This window comes from Gorilla gorilla, chromosome 5 (genome assembly GCF_029281585.2).
Source record: "Gorilla gorilla gorilla isolate KB3781 chromosome 5, NHGRI_mGorGor1-v2.1_pri, whole genome shotgun sequence".
In the NCBI taxonomy this organism is placed as follows: domain Eukaryota; kingdom Metazoa; phylum Chordata; class Mammalia; order Primates; family Hominidae; genus Gorilla; species Gorilla gorilla.
This window is the reverse complement of record NC_073229.2, coordinates 49,720,684-49,736,099: the sequence shown is the minus strand read 5'-3', so window position 1 is coordinate 49,736,099 and position 15,416 is coordinate 49,720,684.

Sequence of the window (15,416 nt, the reverse complement as noted above, 5' to 3'; positions counted from 1 at the left end):
TCCCAGCTACTTGGAAGGCTGAGGCAGGAGAATCGCTTGAACTTGGGAGGCGGAGGTTGCAGTGAGCCAAGATCAAGTCATTGCACTCCAGCCTGGGCAACAAGAGCGAAACTCCATCTCAAAAAAAAAGGGGCGGGGGGGTGCGGAATATTGCTATCAGAGATATGTCTGTATCTGTCTTTTTTTCATACCCACTATTTCTTGACTTATTGGAATATGCATCCACACCCTATTTTCCTGAAACCTCCCTCTCAAATGGCAACCAATTACCCAGATCCCAAATCAATGGCATTTTAACAGTATTCTGCCTCTCTAAGCCCTCCCATGTTTGTCCCTTGACCCTAAATTCCCCACATACCCAGGTTCAAGAACGTATTACCTCCCTTCCCACCCCCCCACACACAGACCTCTAACCATTCCGCCTCTGCCTTCCCTCCTTGCTTTTTCTCCTCCCTTCCCCTAAGTGTCCATCTCTGATTTTTTTTCCTTCTCTGAGACTTTCCTTTGAAAAGCTCATTCACTCAACTCAGCTAATCAAATGCTTTTCCAACCTGTATTTTACATGCAGACGTTTTTTCCAGTGCCTGCAGATCATAGCCACATGGAAGATGCTTGCTGGTCCGCTAAAATCAACACATTCCAAAACAAACTGATGAAATGCCACAGAAAACCTGCTTCCCTGTGTCTGTTAATAGACCGTTTTCCCAATCACTCTTCCTTATCTGGAAATTTGCCGCCTCCGCCCTCTCCCTCCTGCCTTATTTTTGGTGTGCTCTCAAGCCTAGTCAGTTCTGCCACCACAATGTCTTTTGAATCTGTAATTTTTCCCCAGCCCTTGCTGGAAAAATTACCTCGTTAGGATTATTGCATCAGCTTTCCCAACAGGTCTCCCTACTTCCTACCTCTCCCTACCTCAAGTCTCCCTCCACACTATTGTCAGATCAGCCTCCCTAAACACACTTTCATAACTCCACTGCTCAAAAGCCCTTCAAGGTTCCCTGTTGCCTACTCAATTATTTACAAAATTTTAATCTGGCCTTTAACACCTTCCATAATTTAAAATCATCCAGCTTCTCTGTTCATTCTAATTTCTAACCATACTGAATTACTCATCATTCCCACCTCCAGGTATTTGCCCAGCTGTTCCCAAATCTTAGACCTCCTTCCCAAATCTCTGCCTATTATAAACCAAATTGTTTGCAGCTTGTCACAAGTTTCAGAGGCTTTAGACCACATCTAGGCTCTTGCTCATGATGTTCTCCCCCTCTTGACATCTGCCTCTCTACTTGGTCAAATTTTATTTATAATATCTTTCAAAGTCCGGATCAATTCATCCCTCACTGTAGCAAAAAGGTGTCTCTCTTTCCTCTGGGTTAGATTAAAGCAGTGGGTTTCCAAACAGAGCTTCAGGCATTCCTTGGAGCAACGGTTCTTACCCCAGGTTACACATTAGAATCCACTGGGGAGCACTGAAAAATCTAAAAGCCCAAGTCGCATCCTAAAACAATTAAATCAGAATCTCTGGGCCCAGTGCCAGTGGCTCACACCTGTAATCTCAGCACTCTGGGAAGTCGAGGCAGGAGGATCGTTTAAGCCCAGGAGTTCGAAACTAGCCTGGACAATATGGTGAGACCCCATCTCTACAAGAAAGTTTAAAAACTAGCCTAGGCCAGATCGAGACCATCCTGGCTAACATGGTGAAACCGTGTCTCTACTAAAAATACAAAAAAATTAGCTGGGTGTGGTGGCAGGTGCCTGTAGTCCCAGCTACTCAGGAGGCTGAGGCAGGAGAACGGCATGAACCCGGGAGGTGGAGCCTGCAGTGAGCCGAGATCGCGCCATGCACTCCAGCCTGGGCAACAGAGCGAGACTCCGTCTCAAAAAAAAAAAAAAAAAAAAAAATTAGCCTAGGCCGAGCGCGGTGGCTCACACATATAATCTCAGCACTTTGGGAGGCCGAGGTGGGTGGATCACCTGAGGTCAGGCGTTCAAGACCAGCCTGGCCAACGTGGTGAAACCCCGTCTCCACTAAAACTGCAAAAATCAGCCGGGTATGGTGGCACATGCCTGTAATCCCAGCTACTCAGGAGGCTGAGGCAGGAGAATCGCTTGAACCTAGGAGGCAGAGGTTGCAGTGAGCCCAGATCGCACCACTGCACTCCAGCCTGGGTGGCAGAGAGGCACTCAAGTCTCAAAAAGAAAAAGAAAAAAAAAATTTAGCCGAGCCCCATGGCTCACCTGTAGTCTTAGCTACTTGGGAGGGTGAGACGGGAGGATTGCCTGGGCCTGAGGGGCAGAGGCTGCAGTGATCAGAACACGGTGCTCCAGCCTGGGCAACAGAGTGAGACCCTATCTCAAAACAAACAAAAAAGAATCTCTGGGGGTGGAACTCTGGCATCAGTATTTAAGACATAACCAGGTGATTCCAAAGGGCAGACAAGGTTGGGAATCACAGGTTTACAGACACTTTAAGGACCACCCAGGGAGAATGGAAAGGCCAAAAAATGACTTCAACCCGGGCAATTTTCTTTGGGAGGAAAGTATCTAGATCTAAGATTCATGTTATCTGCATATTTTCTCATCTCTTCCCACCTGATATCTTGACGTACACAGTTTACCTTGTGAGCTACTTGAAGGCAAGAGTCAAATCTGGCTTATCTCTGTTTTTCAGATCCTCATCAGATAAAACCTCCTCTACCAATCTTTGAACTCAATTGAATTGAAAGGAATTAGGCAAAGGGAGAGACGAATAAAAAATGACTTAGCTTTCTTTTGCTTTTCCTTAGGAATGTTTGTTTCTTAATCTCAGATCTCTTAACCTCACCCAGACTCCTCCCTCAAGAGGAAATAAAATGTTACAATGTGTGGCCGGGCGCGGTGGCTCACTCCTGTAATCCTAGCACTTTGGGAGGCCGAGATGGGCGGATCACGAGGTCAGGAGATCAGGACCATCCTGGCTAACACAGTGAAACCCCATTTCCACTAAAAATACAAAAAATTAGCTGGGTGTGGTGGCAGGCACCTGTAGTCCCAGCCACTTGGGAGGCTGAGGCAAGAGAATGGCATGAATCCAGGAGGCAGAGCTTGCAGTGAGCCGAGATTGTGCCACTGCACTCCAGCCTGGGCAACAGGGCGAGACTCCGTCTCAAAAAAAAAAAAAGTTACAATGTGATCCTCTTCCTATCTGACTCACCTCCCTCTGCAGGTGATACCCTTGGCTGTGGCACCTCTACTGACAGAGACTCCATCCTCTAGGAGAGGCTCTGCCCTCCCATAACATCTGTATGGGTGCTCTCATACAGATGGGGGAAAACCATGATTAGATTCTGGGTCATCATTCCCCCTCTACAATGGAAGATTCAGCACCTGATCACTCTACTTCCACCGCTCATTTCATTTTCTTCTTTTTATTATTTATTTATTTATTTATTTTTGAGACGGAGTTGTGCTCTTGTCGCCCAGGCTGGAGTGCAGTGGCGCAATCTCAGCTCACTGCAACCTCCGCCTCCTGAGTTCAATAGATTCTCCTGCCTCAGCCTTAGTAGGTGTGATTACAGGCACCTGCCACCACGCCCAGCTAATTTTTGTATTTTTACTAGAGACAGGGTTTCACCATGTTGGCCAGGCTGGTCTTGAACTCCTGATCTTAGGTTATCTGCCTACCTCGGCCTCCCAAAGTGCTGGGAGTACACACGTGAGCCACTGAGCCCAGCCTCTTTTTCTTTTTTCTTTTTTTTTCTGAGGCAGGGTCTCGCTCTGTCGCCCAGGCTGGAGTGCAGCAGCAGGATCATAGCTCACTGAGCTTCGATCTCCCAGTCTCAAGTGATCCTCCCAGCTAATTTTTTTGATTTTTATTTTGGTTTTTTTTTTTTGAGATGGAGTCTGGCTCTGTCGCCCAGACTGGAGTGCAGTGGCACAATCTCAGCTCACTGCAACCTCTGCCTCCTGGATTCAAGCAATTCTCTGCCTCAGCCTCCGAGTAGCTAGGATTACAGGCGCCTGCCACCACGCCCGGATAAATTTTGGGTTTTTTTTTTTTTTTTTTGAGACAGAGTCTCACCCTGTCGCCTAGCCTGGAGTGCAGTGGTGCGATCTCGGCTCACTGCAAGCTCTGCCTCCCGGGTTCATGCCATTCTCCCGCCTCCCACCTCAGCCTCCCAAGTAGCTGGGACTACAGGCACCCACCACCATGACCAGTTAATTTTGTTTTTGTATTTTTAGTAGAGACGGGGTTTCACCGTGTTAGCCAGGATGGTCTCAATCTCCTGACCTGGTGATCCGCCCTCCTCACTCTTCCAAAGTGCTAGGATTACAGGCGTGAGGCACTGCCCCTGGCCTGTTTTTTTGTTTGTTTGTTTTTGTTTTTTTTGAGACGGAATTTTGCTCTTGTTGCCCAAGCTGGAGTGCAATGGTGCCATCTCAGCTCACTGCAACCTCTGCCTCCCAGGTTCAAGCGATTCTCCTGCCTCAGCCTCCTGAGTAGCTGGGATTACTGCTGTGTGCCACCACGCCCGGCTAATTTTTTGTATTTTTAGTAGAAATGGGGTTTCACCATATTGGTCAGGCTGGTCTCAAACTCTTGACCTCGTGATCCACCCGCCTCGGCCTCCCAAAGTGCTGGGATTACAGGCATAAACCACTGCGCCTGGCCTCTGGCCTTTGATATTTAATAGAGATGAGGTCACACTATGTTGCCCAGGCCAGTCTCGAACTCCTGAATTCACACAATCTGCCTGCCTCAGCCTCCCAAAGTGCCGGGATTATAGGCATGAGCTACAGTGCCTGGCCCCGTTTTATTATTTTTGTTTTCAATGTTCATGCAGATTCTCTAGTACCCTGCCCTTCTCTTGCAGTGATTTATTTCTCCCTGCTTCCCTCTCTCCCTATGTCATACCTTCAACTTGGTTGCCACCAATACCTACTGCCCTTCTAAAATGTCATCCTCAGTCTTTTCATGTTGCTCCCCAGTACCCCTATCCCAAAAATTCTTCAACCCCATCTGGGCCTCCCATCCACTAACTTACTTTTCATTGTTTGATCTCAATTCTTCACTTTCCTCATTACCCAGTTTAGATTCCAAGGTTCAACACGGTAATCGCCTCTCAGCCCTCACCCTGTACTCCTGGCCCCCCTTCCTCTGGCACATTTTATCCCTGGTCAAATCCCACTCTGCCTGCTCCACACCTGCATTCAACAGCTGGGGAGAAACACACAGTCATACTGACTGGTCTTGCTTCCTGCAGGCCCTCAGTGTGGCATGCCAGCTCACCTTTCCCTACTCAGTTCACATTCCCCAAATCTGAGACCACAACTTCACAAGATGATGATTTTTCTTCCTATTTCAGTGAGAAAACAGAAACTTTCAGAAGGGAACTTCCTCATGGTCCCACCCCAAATTCACCAGTCTACCTGCAACTCTACCGCAGAGAAGCTGACATGCACCCACCTGCCACCTCATCTGTACCCCGGGATCCTGTTCCCTCTCACCTGCTCAGAGATGTTATTCCTGAAATTATCCCCTATCTCTCTCTCTCTCACTTAATCAGTTTACCCCTCTGTACTGCAACACTCCCATCATTATGCAAACATGCTATAAAATTATACTTCATCTCTGAAAAGAAAGAAAAAAACTGTTTCGCTACTCACCTAGGTAGTAAAAGCACAACATTCAGAGAATGGTGCTTACCCTTTGGCAGAAAAGCAATCTGGAAAGGGAAATTCAGGGAGCCTCAACTATACTGGGGAAGATTTTACTTCTTGTTTTTGCTTTCTTTTTTTTTTTTTTTTTTGAGATGGAGTCTCCCTCTGTCACCCAGGCTGGAGTGCAGTGGCACGATCTCAGCTCACTGCAACCTCCGCCTCCCGGGTTCAAGCGATTCTCCTGCCTCAGCCTCCCAAGTAGCTGGGATTATAGGCACGCACCACCACACCTGGCTAATGTTTTAGTAGAGACAGGATTTCACCATGTTAGCCAGGCTGGTCTCCAACTCCTGACCTCAGGTGATCCGCCCACCTCAGCCTCCCAAAGTGCTGGGATTACAGGTGTGAGCCAACCTTGCCCTGATGGGAAGATTTTACTTCATAAGCTGCCTGATGTTCACAAAATTATTCTTTGTAATACATATATATTTATGCATATAAATTATAATTTTATATGTATAAAATAATGCATTTATTTTTAAATTTAAAAACTCTTCCCTGACCCAGCTCACTCCCTCAGTGTTCCACTTCTCTCTCCACTTAACAAAACTTCTCACTGCCTCTACTTTCTCACCTCTCATTCACTCTTGAATTTCTCCCAATCAGGCTCTCATCCCCACCACTTTACTTAAACCACATGTCAGAGTCACAAATGACCTCCAAGTTTCTAAACCCAATGGTCAAGGGTCAGTTTGTGGCAGGCCAATTCTCCCTGACAGTCACACAGACAGGCCTGCATAGCACCCCAGTTACACAGACAGATTTCCACAGCATTGCCTTAACATTGAGCAAATAGTTAAACCTAGGGGAATTGGTGTCCAGACATCAAAGCTAGAAATGAAACACATGGTGAGTAAGAGCCTTGCATGGGCTTCTCCCTTGCTGGAGCAAGTCAAAATAATAGAGACAGCCTTACATTCCTAGTGCCAGGACTCGTCTCAGGTCGACGATATCTGAGACAAGTCAAGGTAACAGAGGCAGCTGTTTGAATAGATTCATTGGAGAATCTAAGGCAGCTCTCCGCACCAAGCTGCAAAGGAGATAAGATAGAAATAATCACTCTGGTACCACAGTAAACAGGCCTTGAAGGTACTGGGGCCCTCACAGCTTAATCAGACTTAGCAAGAATTTTTTTGCCTCTGACCTTCTAGTTGAAACAAAATTAGTCACTGATAGACTTTGGTGAATGCCATACTGCATGTAGGCATATAACCTAAACCTGTATAAACACTAAGAAAATAGTAACACTGGCCAGGTGTGGTGGCTCACACCTGTAATTCCAGCACTTTGGGAGGCCGAGGTGGGTGGATCGCAAGGTCAAGAGATCGGGACCATCCTGGCCAACATGGTGAAACCCTGTCTCTACTAAAAATACAAAAATTAGCTGGGCGTGGTGGCACGCGTCTGTAGTCCCAGCTACTCGGGAGCCTGAGGCAGGAGAATCATTTAAACCCGGGAGTCGGAGGTTGTGGTGAGCCAAGATTGCACCACTACACTCTAGCCTGGCGACAGAGCGAGACTCCGTCTCAAAAAAAAGAAAAAAAGAAAATTGTAACACTTTGAGTTGGTCTGGTGGAATTATCTCCGACCCTTTCCCTGTATCCGGTGACAGCAACAAATTCCCTTCTTTCCTAGTTTGTCTGCTTCTCGTTATTGGGCCACGAGAAAACACAGCCAAACCTGGCTTACTTCCAGGAATAAGTTCTCAACTAGAGTCTAAACTAGGGTTTCTCAGTTTCAGGGATTATTGACATTTTGGGTCAGATAGTTCTTTGTCATGGGGGTCTGACCTGTGCATTGTCTTGCCAAGTATCTCCTGTGGGACATCTTGACCAGTGGTTTTCAAGAGTGGGTGATCCTCCCATCCCACCCCCAGGAACATTTGGCAATGTCTAGAGTTGTTTCAGTTATCACAACTGAGGAGGTGCTCCTAGCGTCTAGTGAGCAGCGGCCAGGCATGCTGTTAAACTCCTTGCAACTGGAGGACACAATAAATAATTATTTCACAGCCATAGAAAAGAATGAAATTGGCCAGTCGCGGTGGCTCACGCCTGTTATCTCACCACTTTGGGAGGCCGAGGTGGGCAGATCACCTGAGGTCAGGAGTTTGAGACCAGCCTGGCCAATGTGGTGAAACCCCGTCTCTACTAAAAATACCAAAATTAGCCAGGCGTGGTAGCACGTGCCTGTAATCCCAGCTACTCAGGAGGCTGAGGCAGGAGAATCACTTGAACCTGGGAAGCGGAGGTTGCAGTGAGCCAAGATCATGCCATTGCATTCCAGCCTGAGCGACAAGAGCAAAACTCCATCTCGAAAAAAAAAAAAAAAATGAAATCATGTCCTTTGCAACAACGTGGATGAAGCTGGAGGCCATTATCCTAAGTGAACTAACTCAAGCATAGAAAACCAAATATTTGGCTGGGTGTGACGGCTCATGCCTGTAATCCCAGCACTTTGGGAGGCCGAGGCAGGTGGATCACTCGAGTTCAGCAGTTCGAGATAAGCCTAGTCTCTACCAAAAACACAAAAAATTAGCTGGGCATAGTGGTATGTGCCTGTGGTCCCAGCTACTTGGGAATCTGAAGTGGGAGGATCACTTGAACCAGGGAGGCAGAGGTTGCAGTGAGCTGGAGTCACACCACTGCACTCCAGCCTGGGTTACAGAGTGAAACCCCATCACGGGAAAAAAAAAAAAAAAAAAGTCGGGCACAGTGGCTCATGCCTGTAATCCCAGCACTTTGGGAGACAGAGGCGGGCAGATCACCTGAGGTCAGGAGTTCGAGACCAGCCTGGCCAACATGGCAAAACCCCGTCTCTACTAAAAACATGAAAATTAGCCTAACGTGGTGGCGTGAGCCTGTAATTGCAGCTACTCAGGAGGCTGAGGCAGGAGAATCACTTGAACCTGGGGCGAGGAGGAGGTTGCAGTGAGCAGAGATAGCGCCACTGCACTCCAGCCTGGGCAACAGAGTGAGGCTCCATCTCAAAAAAAAAAAAATTTACCTATTGGGTACAATGTTCACTATTTGGGTAACAGGTACACCACTAGAAGCCCAATCCCCACCAGGATGCAATGTAATCATGTAACAACCAACCAGGTGTACTGCTTGGGTTTAAAATTGTGGGGGAAAAAAAAGAAAAGAAAAAAGAAAAAAATTATCCTGCCAGGTGCAGTGGTTCATATCTGTAATCCCAGCACTTTGGGAGGCTGAGGCAGATGGATCACTTGAGTTCAGGAGTTTGAGACCAGCCTGGACAACATAAGGAGTCCCCATCTCTACAAAAAATTAAAAAATTATCTGGGCATAATGGCACACACCTGTGGTCCCAGCTATTTGGGAGGATGAGGTAGGAGGATCACTTGAACCTGGGAAGTTGAGGCTGCAGTGAGCCATGGTAACCCCACTGCACTCCAGCCTAGGCAACAGGCTGTCTCAAAAACAAAAAAGAAAGAAAGCATTCCCTAGTTCCTTATTTACTGCTCCTTCTCAGTCTTCACTGACAGCTCCTATTCCTTTTTCAGACGCTTAAATATTAGAGAGCCTCTGGACTCTATTCTTGGCCCTCTCCTCTACCTTAATCCAAGCTCCCATGATTCCATTGTCCCTTCCTTTGTCCCTTAATTGGATTTTCTGCTTCTATTTTTTACTGATGTGGTCTACCCTCTATGAAGAAACCAGAGTGATCTTTAAAATTACCAGATGATATCATTTACCTGCTCAAAACCCTCTGATGCCTCCGGATCACATGTGGGACAAAATACAAAGTCCTTCCCATGGCCTATGAAGCCTACCTGGCCTTGTTTCTCCCCACCTCTCTGTCTTCATCCCTTACCACTCTTTCCCTTGCTCACTCTGCTCCACTCACTCTGACCTCCTTTCTGAATTTAACATAAAAATCCAATTCCTTTCTACCTCAGGGCCTTTGCACTCTCTTTTTCTTTTCCTGGACACTCTCTCTCCAGATACTTGCATGACTGCTCCTTTATGTCATTTATATCTGCACAAACATCACCTCCACAAGGAGGCTTTCCCTCATCACTTGATTAAATACAGTACCATGGCCAGGCACAGTGGCTCTTGCTTATAATCTCAGCACTTTGGGAGGCAGAGGCAGGAGGATTGCTTGAGGCCTGGAGATTGAGACCAGCCCAGGCAACATAGTGAAACCTCGTCTCTAAAAAAAAAAAAAAAATTAGCCAGACATGGTGGTATGAACCTGCAGTCCCAGCTACTCATGAGGCTGCGGTGGGAGGATCACTTAAGCCCAGGAGGTCAAGGCTGCGGTGAGCCATAATCACACTACTGCACTCCAGCTTGGGCAACAGAGCAAGACTCTATAAATAATAATAATAATAATAATAATCAATAAATATAGCACCATGCACACCTGGGAGCACTTTCTATCCCATTCCCTTACCCCTCACCCTGCTTCATGGTGTTCATAGCACTTGTTAGTGCCTGACATTGTATTAAATTTTATTGATTTTTTAATCGTCTGTCATCTTCAATTCAATGTAAGTTACCAGAGATCCAAGGCTTTTTCCACTGCCTTATTCCCAGCATGTAGCACAGTGCTTGGTACAAAGGAGGCCCTCAGTAAAGATTTCTTGGCTGGGCGCAGTGGCTCACGCCTGTAATCCCAGCACTTTGGGAGGCCGAGGTGGGCGGATCATGAGGTCATAAATTCGAGACCAGCCTGACCAACATGGTGAAACCCTGTCTCTACTAAAAAAAATACAAAAGTTAGCCGGGCATGGGAGTGCACACCTGTAGTCCCAGCTACTCAGGAGGCTGAGGCAGGAGAATCACTTGAACCCAGGAGGCGTAGGTTGCAGTGAGCCAAGATCACGCTACTGCACTCCAGCCTGGGTGACAGAGCAAGACGTCATCTCAAAACAGCAACAAGAACAAAAACCAACCAAACAAACAAACAAAATTCTTTGAATCACTGAATGAATAAGTAGTTCACAGAGTTGTGTGAGAGAAAAATAGCTAATATATACAAGACATTTAGAACAATGCTGAGTATTACGGTCATAATGCATGGCCAGCGTTTAGTAAGGTGAAGCTGTTATCATTAAACACTTCACTGCCAAAAAGGCTGCCTCCCTCCTGCTTGAAAACCCTGCCTATAAGGGAAGCACAGCAAAATGCTTTGGGACCGAAAAGGAGGGAGGAACAATTTTGACACAAATCCCAGCAAAACTAAAAGCCACAGAAACCAACAAAGCTAAACAGAAGGGGAAATTTATTTAGCTTTTGGAAAGCTAGAATTTTTGTCTCTCATGCAGATAATAAATGGAAGAGAGTAAGTGCAGCATATGGTTCCATGTGGTGAGTATAGAACGCAGGGGAATGTGAGAGTGTAAAAACTTCCAACCAGCTCAATGCCTGGTGACAGGGCAGCACAAAGGAGTATTGGAATAGCCTGGGAAAACTGAGACTCACAGATTGGAGAGGAGTAATCCTGGGTGTTAAGTGGCTTTCCTTACTTCTCCTACCTTGTGCTGCTTCTTCCACCTGCAATAAATCTCTTCCATTTCTTTTTCTTTTTTTTCTTTTTCTGTTTTTTTTTTTTTTTTTTTGAGATGGAGTCTCGCACTGGCGCCATGCTGGAGTGTAGTGGCGCCATCTTGGCTCACTGCAACCTCCGCCTCCTGGGTTCAAGCGATTCTCCTGCCTCAACCTCCCAAGTAGCTGGGACTACAGGCACATGCCACCACGCCCAGATAATTTTTGTATTTTTAGTAGAGACGGGGTTTCACCATGTTAGCCAGGATAGTCTCGATCTCTTGACCTTGTGATCCGCCCGCCTCAGCCTCCCAAAGTGCTGGGATTACAGGCATGAGCCACCATGCCCGGCAGTCTCTTCCATTTCTGCATATCAAATTTGCGGCCCTCTTTCAAGTCTCAACTCTCTGAAGCCATCCATGAGGTATTTTCAGATCAACCCCAGTTGAAAATAACTCCCCTGCCACTTATCACTTTTTCCCTTGCATCTGGAGCATTGGCTAATCTGACTTTTCACTCTCATTAGATTACTGGTGGGGATTCTCCGTATTTGTCTCCATATTTCACTGGCAAATTCTGGGTATTCAATAAGGGCTACTGAATGAATAAGAAAAAAATTCTACTTCATCCATTTAGAGGGCAAGCATCATATGCTCTGTGTGCAGGAACAAGATGAAACAACCACTAGCTGGCAAACTACCTCGAGCCAGCTCCTGAACCTCTCCTTGGGTTCTGCCTCAGGTTAACTCTTTTTTTTTTTTTTTTTTTTTTTTTTTTTTTAAAAAAGACAGGGTCTCACTCTGTTGCCCAGGCTGGAGTACAGTGGTGTGATCCTAGCTCACTGCAGTCTCAACTCCTGGGCTCAAGTAATCCTTCTGCCTTAGCCTCCTGAATAGCTAGGACTACAGGTGCACCACCATGCCTAGCTAATTTTTATTTTGTAGAGGCAGGGTCTCTATGTTGCCCAGGCTTCAGGTTAGGTCTTGAATGAAGGCAAACAATGCCCTTCTGGGATAGAACAAGGAGAATAACAGAGTATGGCCAGTTTCTCTGAGCCATCTTAGAAGGGGAGGACCCAGAAAAAAGGAAGGAGGGAAGTGACTCCAGGTAAGATGTAAATATATTTGCAGGTAAATCCCCAGAAACTTGTCAAATATGGTTTCCCTCAGTCCAATTTTCTTCACTTAAAGGAGTGGAGAATTGTTCCAAAATGGAGTTAACATTCTGCAATCATAGAGAGCAGAATTATTGCCCTCCTCCCAAGTTCTTGCATTCTCCTAGATGTCTCTTTGACCTTTTTTTTTTTTTTTTTTTTTGAGACGGACTTTCACACTATTGCCCAGGTTGGAGTGCAGTGGTGTGATCCTGGCTCACTGCAACCTCTGCCTCCCAGGTTCAAGCGATTCTCCTGCCTCAGCCTCCCAAGTAGCTGGGATTACAGGCGCCCGCTACCACACCTGGCTAATTTTTATATTTTATTAGTAGAGATGGGGTTTTACAATGTTGACCAGGCTGGTCTCGAACTCCTGACCTCATGTGATCCGCCCACCTAGGCCTCCCAAAGTGCTGGGATTACAGGTGTGAGCCACTGCGCCTGGCCCTCTTTGACCTTCTTAACCCAGAGTCTCACTTTTCGAGAGGTTTCTGTGTAGCAAGACAGGGTAAGTATGTCCCATTTGCATTCACACGATTTCTGGAGGTATTGGTGATGTTGGTCCCTGCAACACCAAAGGAAGAGAGGGAGCAGAGTACAATTTGTAGTGACAAGAAGAGACTGGATCCAGTCCCTTGGGGAAGAAGATTCCTTTTCATCTCTTCCTCTCATGCCTGCTCATCTTCCATTTCATTCTTAAATCTTTAGGGGAAAGGGAGAGGAGAGAGACATTGCTGTTTCCCCACTTTCCAGTCCAAGCATCTATCCCAACAGATAAGCAAATTTCACTTGTCATCCTCTTTATGTATCTTTCTCAAATGTCTTGTTCTCTAGCCAGGCTTAAGGATATAATCTTCCTGGTTTGTGGCTCTCTTTCGTCTTGATTCCTTGATGACTGCCTCCAAAGAGCTGAGCTCTGGCACAATTAGACTTGAGGGAGATAGTGTGAGTCAGTCAACATGCATGTAGTATCTACACTTTGGGGGAGAGCCTATACTCTTTCTTATTTCTTTTTTTACAAATTATTATTTTGAGACAGAATTTCTCAAATTCCTTTCTACCTCAGGAAAGGAAAGGAAATTGGATAAGGCGACTTTGTCGCCAGGCTGAAGTGCAGTGGTGTGATCTCGGCTCACTGCAACCTCTGCCTCCCGGGTTCAAGCGATTCTCCTGCCTCAGCCTCCTAAGTAGCTGAGACTACAGGCACACACCTCCACACCAGGCTAATTTTTGTATTTTTAGTAAAGACGGGGTTTCACCATGTTGGCCCGACTGGTCTCGAACTCCTGACCTCGAGTGATCCACCCACCTTGGCCTCCCAAAGTGCTGGGATGACAGGCATGAGCCACTGCGCCTGGCCACTCTTTCCTATTTCTGAATCTTCACAGGTTGTTGGCCCCTTCCTAGTCCTGTGTTTCTCAAGTTAAGACTAGGGGGAATCTACAGGTCCATGGCTATCTTCTCTGGGGACCTCTTCTAAAACTTTAAAAGTTTGTGCTTACATCTTGATGGGCCATATTTTTAAAAAGAGAAATATTTTCATACATGATGATTTGGATTAGGTTTTTTTTAGGGGTTTCAATGCCTATATTTGTATTTGTGTTTATTTATTTATTTATTTTTTTGAGACAGAGTCTTGCTCTGTCGCCCAGGCTGGAGTGCAATGGTGTGATCTTGGCTCACTGCAACCTCCGCCTCCTGGGTTCAAGCGATTCTTCTGTCTCAGCCTCCCAAGTAGCTGGGACTATAGGCGTGTGCCACCACGCCAGGCTAATTTTTGAATTTTTAATAGAGACGGAGTTTCACCGTATTGACCTTGTGATCCGCTCGCCTCGGCCTCCGTGCAGTGGCGCAATCTCAGCTCACTGCAACCTCCGCCTCCCAGGTTCAAGCGATTCTCCTGCCTCAGTCTCCTGAGTAGCTGGGACTACAGGCATGCACCACACCAGCTAATTTTTGTATTTTTAGTAGAGACGGGGTTTCACCATGTTGGCCAGGCTGGTCTCAAACTCCTGACCTAAAGTGATCCGCCTGCCTTGGCGCCGTGGCTCACGCCTGTAATCCCAACACTTTGGGAAGCCGAGGTGGGCAGATCACTTCTGGTCGGGAGTTTGAGACCAGCCTGGCTGACACGGTGAAACCCCATCTTCACTAAAAATACAAAAATTAGCCAGGCATGGTGGCAGGTGCCTGTCATCCCTGCTACTTGGGAGGCTGAGGCAGGATAATCACTTGAACCTGGGAGGCAGAGGTTGTAATGAGCCGAGATCTCGCCAGTGCACTCCAGCCTGGGTGACAGAGTGATACTCCGTCTCAAAAAAAACAAAAAATAAAAACAAACAAACAAAACCAGGGAGGGAATTGTTTTGACACAAGTCTTTGGCTAATGATGAAACCGTCTCCCTTCCTGGCTGTCCTGGCATGGTTTTTATAGTCTGAGGCACAATGGTGAGAGCAAACTTAAGAGGGAGCCAAAGTGAGGTACTCAAGAGAGGGATCCTTCTTTCCTGGAGAACTGTGGTAGCCCAGGCTGTGTAGGTAGCTGGACAAGCAAGACTGAATCACAATAGGTCTCTACATCTTCTATTAGGAGGAGAACCTGCAACATCCAGTGGAGCAGGTCACACCAGTTATACATGTAAAATGTAGGATAAACTAAAGGGGCACAGAGCCAGGGGAGAAGACAATGGGATGAGACTGTTCTAGAATCTCATCCCATTGGTTCATTGCTGGGTGTGGTGGCTCACACCTATAATCCCAGCACTTTGGGAGGCTGAGATGGGATGACGGCTTGAGGCCAGGAGTTTGAGACCAGCCTGGTAAACACAGGAGACCCCATCTCTCTAAAAAAAAAAAAAAAAGAAAAACATGTGGTTCATGAACCAGCAGCATCTGCATTAACCGGCTTATTGAAATGCAGAATCACAGGCCCCACAACAGACTTCCTAAATCATAATCTGCAACTTAACAAGTTCCCTAGGTGATATGTATGCACACTTATGTTTGAAAAGCACTAAGATTTCTTGATGAAGGAGGGCTTGAAAGGCAAT